Genomic DNA, 13815 nt, shown 5'->3' with positions numbered 1-13815 from the left:
TATGTTACTCATGTATTTTGGTGATGAGAACCGGGTGTGTGATCATTGCAGAGGCCACTATAGGGTGGGACCTGCCACAAGTACACAAACAATGGCCAGGACCCCCTGCCCTGTGCCAGCCAGCTGCAACAGGTCATAAGTTGCGGCAGGCGGAAACAAGGAGGGGTAGACACCTTGCCCGGGAAGGAGACAAAGGACTGGGGAGGGGCATGGCGCTGGCTGGAAAGGCAGTCTGCCATAAGGGGCCTTGGGAGCAGGGCCTGAGAATGGTCTCAGAGGCTTCCAAGTTGGTTGCTGCTGTAAATTCTAATTAATCTGCTAACAGAGTCTTTCTATGCTGTGATCCTGAGAACTACTAAACCCTTCTGATTTCCACACTGGCTGTGAATCGCTTCTGACTGCAAGGCAGGGTGCATGGTCCCTTTGGGGGTGTGTAGGCGCTCCTCAGAGTCCCGTCCAGGGGGAGCTCAGGCGGAGCAGGGGTGCTGAACACGCCAAGGCCAGATTCAGGAGGCAGCTGTACTGGTGTGTGGAGAGCAAGGTGGTGGGAGGCAGACTCCAAGCACTAGAGTCCTGACTGGCTTTGCCCGAGTAATTCCAGAGCCCTGCTCCTGTGGGACTCCGTCACAGCCATCTATTCCACATTACTCGTCCTGGCACATCAGTCTCACTCAGGAACTGGGGTACCACTGGTTGCAAAACAATGGCTGTACACTTCCCCTCTTTACGTACACATAACCAATGGGACAAAAGAGTAGAAACTATGGAAGAGAAACTGTTTCTCTCAGTAGCATTAGTTTGAAACCGATTTTCCACTGAAATATGTGATGGTTTAACTGGGTAGAATGACTGCTCCCTGGCTTCAGCCCTCCATCTCCCCCCCCCCCAATTGCCACCCTGCTGAAATTGCAGGGAGCCCCATTCGTATGGTCTTGTCACATACTGGCTTCTGCCATCTTTAGGGGGCAGGAAAATGCTACTCCTTTCCCATCATACTAGCTACCTTCGGTTGCTATTTATTCTGGTTCCTTTCTGCCCCAACCAATGTTGAAGTCCTATGAACGTGAGTCCAGCAGAATCAGTCCTGTCCATTGCATGTTTATCATTGTAAAGTTAAGCAAAGACTTAATCCTTTCCAAATCTATCCTGGCCTGAGGGTTTCATAGTCGGTCCTTTTTAAATCAATTCATCATAAGTTTGGTTTTAAATGAATCAAACATGTATTAAAATAAAAGACTTGTTTAAACAAGACCATGCACTACTGTATAAGAAAAAGGAAGAAAGGTAAATCTAGAGGTCTGAATCCAATACCAATTTCCAGGAAACCTAATTCCAACCGAGCGCTGACACTGACTTTCTCTGTGGGGTTTGAAAATGGAAAGGGCTATGGAAGTGCTCAGTAAAAAAACAAGCTGTTTTTACTTAATTGAGTAATGTGACTCTCACATATTAATCTCATTAGTTCGTTGTGAGCAAAGTACATTTTGCACCCCTTAGATATTAAACTAAGCAGAAAATATTTTTAAATGTCAGCTAGAGGATAGTGCATCAAAACAGACAGCCCATAAAAGATTAGATTCAACACAGTTATAAGGGCTTATATGTGGTAAGTATTTTGTCATTTTCACAAAGCTGCAAATGTATTTTATCCACTGTATGTGAATTTTCACTCCGTTTGAAGTAACTGTAGTCCATTTTCTACATGGACTACCTCTTCTTTAACTGCCCAGCTCTTTGAAAGGCAAAGCATTTGTACAAAAGCAAAAAGCATCATTATTGCTCTGTCCCACTCTAATAAACTAAAATACAGCCACAGCCCCCTGCCAAACTCCCAATCCCCAAAACCCATGCTGTACATCATTTATTGACTGGATACAAGTTCACATTTAGGGCTGGCTGGAAAACATGAATTCCATTTTGGCGTTTGTTTTTTTCTGCATTGGGACAAAACAAACCAAGGCCTTTTGAAATTTTTCATGAAAAATAATAAACAGTGCTTCCCACTCAGAATATCCTGTAGCTAGGGCATTCATCTGCATTGTCGGTAATCCAGGTTCAAGTCCCTCCTCGGCCTGATTTGGCTAGCTACAAGCAATTGACTATCCTTGGGTGGTTGTCTCTGGTTTTGACCTGAAATTCCATCCCAGACCTAAGAAACCTTCCCAACAAAATTTTTGAATGAAAAGTTTCAGGTTTGACAAATCAACATTTTCTGATGGAAAAATTCCCAACCAGCTCCTCTCTTGCTGTATTTGGAGTGCACCTATGGCCATCAGGCTCTGCTGATAATCTTTTGAAATACCATAATATTGGCTTTTGACTTAATGCTACCAGTATGAGTTCTTATGCTAACAGAAGGATTCTGACTTACACATCAACAGAAGCTGTTTGTAAACATTCTATTTTTTTGGACAAATTTCAGTTTTATTGTTAATAAGCTGACAAATTGTTTAGCACGTTGGAATCCCCTGTGCTACACTGCTTTGCCAAAGAAACTTAAAAAGAGGTTTATAATTTCATGCGGTCTAAAATTTAGAAAGTAATTAAAAATAATAATGTCTTCAAATAAGTGCAATCATCACAGATCAAAAGGAAGTTTGAATCTTTCTGCTGTACCTTGGGATGACTTGATATTTTAAATGGACAACATGGTTTAAAAGAATGACTATTTGTCTCAAGCATCTTAGCTTCCTTTCATTTGGGTATAAATGATGAGAAAATAATGAAAATTGACTATAAACATCATAACTTGGGCCCCAAGCTTTTCTTGCCATTAATATGTTTCCTGAAAAAGAAGCCATTTTACCTTTATTATTAGCTGTCACATTTTTCACCTCATGTCAGACTTCAGCTATTTTGCCCACCGATGAAGGTTGCAATTACATGCACTATAAATTACTACAGTCAAACTGTCTGAAAGTTCTGTTAAAAAGGTGCAAAACAGGGTTAGAGTTGCTGCCTGTCAGAAGGTAATGATTTCAAAAGAAATCTGCAAAGTATTACTGGTAATGATGTGCCATTAGAGGCTAAAATGTAGTCACAATCTGAGTGCAATTCTAGCATACGTATTTGTTAAACAGCAATTTATCCACTCTGTGACTTCATCTTTCAGATTGGAATGAAATTAGGTTGTTCTGCTCAGAACCCAAAACCACATTTGATGAGGTCAAGGAATCCCTGTTCTACTCTTTGTACAAACATTAACATGACTTTTGGATCATTTTGACTCCAGTTGGGACAAGATCACAGTATTATGGCTGGCCATTGGCATGCCCACAGAAGAGGGGAAAAGAACACAATGATTCATCCACTTATATTTTTGTGCAGAACTGGATTGAATTGTGCAAAGGACAGCCTTAGCATAGCCAGCCTGAGAGACACAGGCACAACATTAGCCTCCCCAGTAGAAAAGGGGAAAAGAATGGGGAGTGAGAGAAGTCATGGCTCCTCCCACTTTTCATACAGCAAGCAGAGTGCTCTCATCCAGATCTGCAGCAGAGATTCTGGTTCATTCTCACTACAGTAGGGCTATAAAATCATAGAAATGTAGGGCTGGATGGGACCTCAAGAAGTCATCAAGTCCATCCCTCTGTGCTGAGACAGCACCAAGTAAACCTAGACCATCCCTAATAGGTGTTTGGCCAACTTGTTTTTAAAAGCTTCCAATGATGGGGACTCCCCAGCCTCCCTTGGAAGCATTTTCCAGATCTTAACTACCCTTGTAGTTAGAAAGTTTTTCCTAATATCTAACCTTAATTTCCCTTGCTGCAGATTAAGCCCATTATTTCTTGTCTTACCTTCAGTGGACATGGATAACAATTGATTACCATCCTATTTAGAAGAGCCCTTAACATACTGGAAGACTGTTATCTGGTCGTCCTCAGTCTGCTTTTCTCAAGACTAAATATGCCCAGTTTTTTTAATCTTTCCTCATAGATCAGGTTTTCTATACCTTTTATCATTTTTGTTGCTTTTCTCTGGACTCTTTCCAAATTGTCCACAGGTTTCCTAAATTGTCATACCCATAAATGGGCACAGTACTCCACTTGGGGCATCACCAGTGCTGAGTAGAATGGGACAATTAACCTCCTGTGTCTTACCTACAACACTCTGTATAATACACCTCAGAATCACATTAGCCTTTTTTGCAGCTGCATCACACTGACAACAACTCCCAGATCGTTTTCAGTGGTAGTACCACCCCTAGACAATAATTCCTCATTTGTAGTTGTGCATTTGATATTTCCTTCCTAAGTGACGTATGTTGCACTAGAATGTTGAGTTCACTCTTTATTGAATTTCATCTTGTTGAATTCAGACCAATTCCCCAATTTGTCAAGATCATTTTGAATTTTAAATCTATCCTCCAAAGTGCTTGCATTCCCTCCCAACTTGGTATCATCTGCAAATTTTATACACATACTCTCTATTCCATAATATTTTCATTAATGACTTGGATAAAATAGTACTGGAACCAGGACTCATCCTTGTGGGTTCTCACTAGATGCTTCCCCACAATTTGACAGCAAACCATTGATAACTACACTTTGAGTATAGTCTTTAAGACAGTTGTGCACCCATCTTGTAGTAATTTCATCTAAACTATATTTCCCTAGTTTGCTTATGAGGATGTCATGAAGAACTATGTCAAAAGCCTTACTAAAATCAAGATATATCACATCTACTGCTTCCCCCCATTGACTAGGTCAGTAGTCTTATCAAAGAAGGAAATTAAGTTGTTTTGGCATGATTTGTTCTCGACAAATCAATGCTGACTATTGCTTGTAACCCTTATCTTCCAAGTGCTTACAAATTGATTGTTTAATAATTTGCTCCAATATCTTTCCAGGTATTGAAGTTATGCTGCCTGGCCTATAATTCCCCGGGACCCCCTTGTTCCCCTCTTTAAAGATAGGAACTATATTTTCCCTTCTCCTGTCTTCTGGGACCTCTCCTGTCCTCCAGGAGTTCTCAAGGATAATTGCTAACAGTTCCGAAATTGCTTCAGTTAGTTCCTTAAGTTCCCTAGGATGAATTTCATCAGGTCCTGATGACTTAAATACATTTAACTTATCCTCAATATTCTTTAACCTGTCCCTATGTCTTACAGGGTGTCTTTTATGAGTTACTTAATCTAAACAAATCAACATGAAGTATCTGAATAACATAATTGTTCAAAATACATTTGGAAATCCAGAACTTCAGTACAGAAATATATATTAATGTTATATATTGAGCTGAATGAAGTTGGTGAATAGTTTTTGCTAATTTTATATATATTTGAGTCCTAAAAATTTGGCTTTTCACATAATGCAGAGATCCCACAGATACTGTTTTTTTGGTTTTCCCTGCAGATCTTGTTGTGAAATCCATTTTTAGCTTCAGAGTATTGCACATTTGAAATCTGATGTATAAGTACTAAGGCTGCCATCTTTGGTAATTTTGGCTTGTGGAAAGGACATGGGAGGAATGGTGCTTCAGACAGATATTTATAATATATATTACACAGCTATACAAGCACAGATGCACAGCAGACAGGTGGGGATGAAAGCAGTCATTCAATATACCGTCTATCTCCATTTTCAGAAATGAAACAAGGATCAATATTAGGTCCTACACCTCTAAAATCTTGTTTAATAGGGTAAGACGTACTGTACATCAGCTAGAGCAGGAATTGAAGAAGACTACTATAGCGTTCTTGTAACAAGATTCTTCCATAAATAAAAAAAGAAAGAATTAACCAAGGCAAAAGCACCTCACCTGTTAATCTGGTCAAATATTTGGATTTTCTTATAGAGGAATTGACCTTGTTAATGCTGTTGGTTAAGAAAAAGGTCTTGATAGGCATGAATATTAGAAAATGCAGCACTGATTGATGTAACACTAGAATAAAAAAGTGGAGGGACTATAACCTGTACAGTAAAGAAGAAATGGGGAATAACAAAAGTATGCCATAGACGTCTATTCTCTGTGGACCTAGGCACTGCAGTAATTATACGGAAGAAAAATTCCATTAAATAAAGTATTGTCTTATGCACTCTGATACTTCTGGAACCTGAATATTTATAATTTTGGCATGCCCATAATTTAAATCCTTCATTCTCTTCTTATAATCTTGTTAAGCCTTATGTGCTCATCTTTCACTTTTAATTCATTCAATTTGGGTTATTGCTTAGCGGCAATAACTACATAACAAATAACATGGAATTGGGACCATTATATTTTGTTTCCATTTTGTATATTTTAGTGGTTGCTAGTATCTGTCTCCTTGCCAACTCCAATTTACTGCTCTTTCTGTAATTAATTTAAATTTCTCTGTCTTTATGAAAACAATTAAAAAAGGATATTCAGCGTTCACCATAGGATTTACTTTGCCTTTTGAAATTTTTGGTTTAGAGCAGGACATATCTCAGTGTATGTAATTAATCACCATCTGCACTAGGTTGTTTAAAGTTAAGATCCAGTATGTTGCAAATTACCTTAACTGTTGTTCTCAAATACATTTGAGGATGAAGTGTTGTTGGTAATTTATTTTATTGTTGTCCTTTTCTGCCATTCCATGGGGGAACAACCTTAAATGACCCATGGTGTGAGTCCACCTATTAGAAAATAAGATCATAAATTACTGTTGATAAAGGCAATAGTATATAAACAACATCCCAACTGTGCCCTTTACATTTCAACTTCCAAAATTCACAAGGGATGGCAATAGGATGACAGAAGATGGCAACAAAGGGAATTACCAGTACATTATTTATCCCACTTGTAAGTCCTCTCCTCTTTTGATTTATTGAGGGAGAGCCAGCACAGACAGTGGATGGACTATAGGAAGCAATGTCCAGTAGGATATGGGCATAATTCAGAGTGTCTCTTTTAATGCATTGTGGCCAAATGTTACAACTTCTGCTGTGGACAGAATAAACTACTAATGACATATGATGACTAACTTGTTCACCTTACAGATTTCATTGGCAGATCCATAAGCCCAAGAAATTGCCACAGCTCTAACAGAATTTCATTTAATGGAAGTGACAACAACCATAGGCTCTTCCATCAGACCAATTTCTTTTGTATGTATTATTTATTGAGGAAATTTTAGTGGTTTAAAATCATTGCCATGTAAATATCAAAGACAAAATGAGAATTAAACAATGAGCTTTTGTTTATAGATCTCACTGGAACCCTGGATATGCAGAAACACTGGCTGTGATATTACTGCCCCCGCTACTATCACTGAGGTTGGACAGTAAACCTCCTAAGGATCTTAAGGACAAACTAGCTTTTGAGTGCTCATGTAGTATGAGCAGGTTAGACGTTACTGATTTTGACTTGTTTATGCTAGGGTCTCCCATTGCGGGAGAGCAAAACTACCCTAATACAGTTGCTTTAATTTTAGGGGGAGCAGGAGTATGGGGGACAGGGATTGGGATGCCCTTCTCTCCAATATACATGTGTGTAGGGGAATGGAGAGCAAAGATGTGGGGCAAAAAATTGTGGGAAGGATGGATTTAACCTAAACCAAACTACAAAGAATTGGCAGATCTTATTACTTGAATCTGATAATATAGTCACTTCTTGACTACCCTTGATTTTTATCACTGTTTGCCACACCCATTTGGCCTGTATAGGAATCTAGCAATCTCACAGAAATGGTCGAACCTAGAATTCCAGGCCCACATTACAACACATTCACTCAGGCAGGAAAAGGCCTACAAGACAGAAGATTGGAAAGAACTGAAGGGATAAGTACCTTTATGGGATTATAAAGGCTTTTGCCACCCTGGAATCCAGGGAAATGACCACTGTTGAATTTTAAGCATGAGAGTAATCTCATTGAAATAAAATATGTAAATTACTGAAAAACAGAGAATTGTAGGAATAGCTTTATCAGGATGCAATGAGATATAAAAATGAAGTCAGTGGGACTACTTACATACTTAAAGTTAGGCACATGCCTAAAGAATTTGCTGAATTGGGGCCTAATCCTGGGAGACCATCAAGCAGCAATAAATATAACAATAAAAGTAAATTTTTAACATGCACCAAATTCAAAAGAGTCTACTGAATTTAACTAAAGTTGCCCTTGAGAGAGCTATTCCCACAATTTTAGCATTTCAATGTTCTATATTTTTTGTAAAACTTTACAACTTTTCAAAAATGTTTAGTAGGGTGTCAGCAGGTTGAAGCAGTCAAGCTTCAGATTTGAAATTGCTAATCAGAATAATTGGGAACAAAAGCAATGCTCTCCAATCTCAAGAGCAATAGCGTTTAACATAAAACCTTTATTTGCTGATGGCATTATACCAAATACTGCAAACCTGATCATGGTCTACAAGAGCCAATGGTCAGGCTTTAGCTTTTTATACTCAATACCCCTCTGAGGTTAACATTATAGCTTTCAAATTGGTTGAGATTCATATGGATTCTTCGTGATGTATCCTGGGTTTTCAAAATAAAATACATAAAAGTTCAATTTAGAGCTCTCTGTTTCTTTGCTGTTAGATATCTTTCTTTGAAAATTGTTGAATTATGGAATACATTCTAAATCATATAACTTCTTACCATCAGAGAAATCTAGTGCATGATGACATGATATACATATAATGTGTAATGTAGGTGGAAATATCCATCTTTATAAAACACTATTTTGCTAAACGGATAGTAAACACTTGTATTTCAGCTAGTATAAGGCATAAAGGGGATAAAACAAAGGAGACGCATTATTTCTTCTTGCTTTAATTTAGTATTACTATCATAACAATCTACCAGTCATGCTACTGCAGCAGTTTTACTGTATAGATTGTTTCTTGATTTATTAGCTTTCAGACTCAAGCTCTGCTGTGCTGTTACATTCTTTGCCTTATAAAGCACCTGGAAAGACCTCCAGTTATGAAGTTGTTATGTATTATTCATACAATTTTTTGGGGCAAGGGGAAGACAAGTAGGACCAGAGGTCAGATGATCCTTTCAGGTCAAGCAGTTTGGCTTTTGTAATCCCAAAGGTAACATCCTTCCTGTTTTACAACAAATAACAGCGTTCCCACAGGTTGAAATATCACATAAATTTCAATGCCTTTGGTAGTAAGAAACTAAGTAAAAACAAATCCAGAAAATAAATTGCCTTCCCATGTAATCTAAACAGTCATTTTGAATATTGTTCAATCTTTTCCAGGAGTAATTTTAATTTATATGCCAGATTGACCCTACCAACAGTCGCATGGGATGTGTGGGCAGATCCCCATTGACTGCAGTCTAATATCAATGTCCAAAAACCCCCGAATGCTCTGGAGATAGTGCCAAATTATATTTTTGCTATTGCTTTTTATTTTAGATCTAATGACAGCATCCTCTCTACACAGAAACAAGTAGGGAATCTATTTATTTGGTTATTCTATCAAAAATGTTAATGACGAGTTTCAAGGGACTATTTTCCAAAACTGCAAATGTCTCTGGATTATAAATCCCATCAAAGCTTGTGAACCTGTTGCCTTGTAACCATTAGGTTCGCTTTTGGTTGTGAGCCTATAGCTAACATGGTCTCACTGGGGATACCATAAAGAAAAATACCCTCTCTCTCAAAACAAAAATAACAAAAATAAATGAATAATAATAAAAATAAATCAAAGTATAGAATCAGCACAAAATCTAAGCATTTACAAATATAGGAACCAAATGGAGTTGTTTCATTTCAGGATAATATTCAGGAGCAGATCTCTTGTATCATGTGGTCATTCTAAATGTGATTTGTTTTTTTGTTGGAGGAATGTCTGTCTTTTCTTGGATGAGACAAATTACTGTCATAAGCACTGAGTGGAGCAGAACCATAAACTAGTCCACATGTTTAATGAATGTTTGAAAACCCCACCAACGACTGAGAGAAAAAAAGAGATGCGTGAGAGGTCGTGGTGGGGCAATAACATTTATTTATTTGTTTGTTTATTTGTATTAAGGAAAGATGGGCTTAATATGGAAATTTGTTTGAGTTTTGAACATCCCAAAATTCAGGGGTATTCAGATTTTTGTGTGGGCTCCCGTCTAACAGAAAGCATTTCAGAACCAGATTTTCAAAAAGGTACATGCCCAACAGCTCTGTGTTAACTCTGATGCACCAGAGAAATAGAAGTACATCTGCTTGCAAAGCACGAAATGTGAATACACTGGCATTTGCATGTGAAAGTCCATGCACTTTTGAAAATCTCACTTTAGAAAGCCAAGGCAAGAAGTTATGAGAGATGGGGCATCTTTGAATAGAACTGTAAAGATCTATTATTTTTAACAGACATTTAAAGCAATCTACCTCCTTTCACCTACTTTTGCAGTGTGTCCAACTTTAATAAACCAAAGCAATAAGAAATCAACTGGTACTTTACATAACAGGCAGCTGTAGTGCTTAGAGCCACAATGGAGACAGCTAGGTAAGTAGGAAGTTTAAGCAGTAGGGAGAAGCAGTAGGCCCCTCAGTCCCAGGGCCGTTTTAAGACCTTCGTAGGCCCTACGCACACTTGCCTTCGTAGGCCACCCAACCGAAATAACTAATTTGATTTTAAGCTATTAATAAATAGTTTTTTAAATTTAAAAAAAAAATTATATATAAGAAAAGTTTTTTTCGTAGGTCCTGAAAGTTTCGTAGGCACTGTACCTATTGTGCCTAATGGATAATACGTCCCTGCTCAATCCAAATCACTTATGCAAAAAGGATATCTTCAGCCTAACTTCAAGTGAAAAGGAAACGTGCTTTCTTCTGCCCAGCAAGAATCCCACCTGTTTGTTCTACCCCCAGTCAATGTCTCAATGCATCCCTTCCAACTCAGGTTTTTATCCTTTGTTGGAAGAGGCTGCATGTTTTCATCCTTCACTGAAGCTTTTGCTATTTGTGGCAGGAGTTTAGTTTCATCCTTGCCATGGCCTGTGTGCAGTTCATTGCATCCAATCACACCAGCTCTATGAGAAAAAAAATCTTATTTGTTGTTACCCTTAAACTAAAATGGTGTTATTAACACCTGAAGGGAACTATTTGAAGCAAGCATCTTAATAATGTTAAATTAATACAGTCAAAAACCCCACTGGGGAAAAAATACCAAATATGTGCTAGTTGCTTATAACTTTATTCTTTATTGTTTTTTCTTTAACAAAAATTCCTATTAGACTCTGTTCAAGTCATTGCTCAAGATTTTTCATATTTTCTTGAAGAGGAATTTTGACATCACAGCTAATGGGAGAACTGAAAACATTTATCCCAAAAGCATTTTAATCATCTAACCAGCTTTGTATCCCCTAATATGACATTTCCTTTGTTGTTTGCTGATAAACGTAAGCATTTTCTCCTTCACAACCCAGCAACTGCTGCTACCAATTTTGCATTTCTGAACAGAGCTGAGCAAATAATTGATTTTTCATTTCAGTGGCAGAACCAAAAAATCTGTGGGGAAAAACTGTTTAGTTTCAAACTGAACGTGAACCAAAACAAAACAATGAATTTTTTAAAAAAGGTTAATGAAACTCTTTGACATTTCAGCAGTTTTTTAATGGTTTTTTGGTGCTGAAACTGTCAAATTGACCTGAATTTGTGAATAGTTTCATTACCCTGAAAAGTACATATTTTGCCAAATTTACTATTCACTGTGAAATTTTACCCAACTATATTTATTTGAGTGACATCATGGTCAGTTAGGGGAATTAAAATGTCAGAAATTCAGCATTGTGACTTCACTGCAAGATCCACTAGGCAGAGAAAATGTGTTAGTGCTGAAGAGAATCACACCAATATCTTAGATAATCACCAAATTAAGCAAAACAGCTGTGAGTCAAAGATTGAGAACTTTCCACTGTAAAAGTCCCTTTTGAAGTTTGCCTTTCCTTCTGATTCAGGAGCATCACATGCACCATTGCTCACTCATTCCTGGCTTTGCCTCTTTGTTTTCATAAACTAGGAATATACTATCCATCACTCTGATCCCTAGAACAAAGCTGCTTCTGTTTCTGTAAGCCAATTTTTGGCAATGATATTGAGATTGGCAAATTTACTGAAACTGATAGCAGATAATTCACCTCTTTAGTAAACATAAATAGCCAGTTTTGTTGACCTGAGCGCAGAGTTGTGAGTTTCTGCTAGCACAGCCACATGTATCACTGAGGTAAGAAAAAAAAGGAGGTACATTGGATGCTCCTGGATTATAGGATAGAGAAGAATGAGGTTTTTTGCACAAGAGACAGATAAGTTGTGGCTTTCCAGCTTTAGTTAGTGAGAAAAGGAGAAGGTATTGTGTTTGTCTCTGTTACCACTGCTATCCTTGTTCCATCCTCTGCCACTATTTTAGCATCTCCTCCTTTTATTGCTCTGTTGCTATCTCTTTTACATTGAGACCATTTGTGTGTGTGTGTGTGTGTGTGTGTGTGTGTACGTACGTACGTATACATATAAAATGTGCAAATGTGTGTGAGAGAAAGGGAGGGCAGGATCCTGAGTCAAAGGAAGTGTTACCATGGATTTAAATAGGATGAGGATTGTTATTAGAAAGGTCAGGGGCAATATTCTGTGCATTCCTCATTGGTAACTGGACATACCCCACACTGGCTACGAAAGGATTGACCACACACAATGGGCAGCAGAAGTCCTGCCACCTAGACTGTGCTGGACATGCTCCAAGTGCTGCCTCAGTATAAAAGGGAACAGCCTAGCATATTCTAGGTTGACAACAGAGCAGGAAGGACATTCGGTGAAGGCTCCATCCCAAGAACAGTTGTGGCCCTTGCCCAAGGCAGCAAGAAACCTGAAGAACCAGGCAGGGTCCCTGGCATGTCCAGACCCCCAACTGGAGTCAGTCTTAGAAGGTTCTGCATGCTGAGGAGCCTGGAATCCCTGAAAACCTGTGGACCACCATGTCAGGAGACAGGGTAGGAAGCAGTCCAGGGAAGGAGAAACAGCCATGACTCCTGGGAAGAATCAGCATGTTGTGGGCAAATTTCCTGCTGACTCCATGGTGAGCAACCTTGCCACTGTCAGGGCGTTGGGCTGGGACCCGGTGGAGTAGGGAGGACCTGGATCCCCCCACCCAGGCCATCATCCCTCTGGTGGCAGCCCCCTGACTCTGGCCATTTGACCACACATCCCCAATCCCCAAGGCAACTATATTGACTCAGGCCGTTGGGCCACACGGCCCTGATCCCCAGAGCAGCTATATTGACTCTGGCCATTGGGCCATACTGTCCTGAATCCAAGGACAGTCAGGCAAGTTCTAACCATGGGGCCGCCACACTCCCCAACCCACCCCGCAGTGGGAAGGGGTGGACATACCCTACGACCCCTTATCCTCTTTCTCTCATTTTGTTGTTGTCAAAAATCACAGTTCCCAAAACACCCCTTTCACAACCCTCATTTTAATTTTTTTTCTTTTCATAAGGAATAATTCAATAAAAAAATAAATACTTATTTGGAGCTATCCTAAGCAGAAGAACAAAAATAACACCATCAACAAATACATGATGCTAACCATAATAGATAAGTTGTAAACACAATAAGTATGTTATTTTAGAAGCTACCATTACATAATTTTGGGAACACAGACCAAGAATTTATCTAAATATCATAAATATTCCATACAGCCCAGATGCAGCCTGTGGATTTATATAATGCGGCCTTTGGCCATCCAGTATCTTTACTGCGGAGGTGTGGTCAATAGAGACTACATGTCTGAGAGTACAGTGCTCTGCCTTTTTCTAGCTAGCCAGTGCAGAAGTAGAAGGAGAGACCTGGGAATTAGTTGACAGTAGGTTGCATTCATATTATACTTATTTTTCTTTCCAATTTAAAAAACC

The 13815-nt window shown here is 38.8% G+C and overlaps 1 long non-coding RNA gene across 1 annotated transcript in view; it reads right to left on the bottom strand.

Moving 5' to 3' along the window:
• Positions 1–13815, bottom strand: part of LOC137155491 (uncharacterized) — a 56970-nt gene that overhangs the window by 9386 nt on the left and 33769 nt on the right. The window contains exon 2 of the long non-coding RNA XR_010920492.1: positions 6480–6599. This is a non-coding gene — a long non-coding RNA (uncharacterized lncRNA). The remainder of the gene's footprint in view (positions 1–6479; positions 6600–13815) is intronic.

The sequence above is a fragment of the Emydura macquarii genome, unplaced genomic scaffold, assembly GCF_026122565.2.
Source record: "Emydura macquarii macquarii isolate MOO-44397 ecotype Brisbane River unplaced genomic scaffold, CSIRO-AGI_Emac_v2 contig_1363, whole genome shotgun sequence".
Taxonomy (NCBI): Eukaryota; Metazoa; Chordata; order Testudines; family Chelidae; genus Emydura; species Emydura macquarii.
Note: the sequence above shows the minus strand (reverse complement) of the source record. Positions and strands in the feature narration are given on the sequence as shown.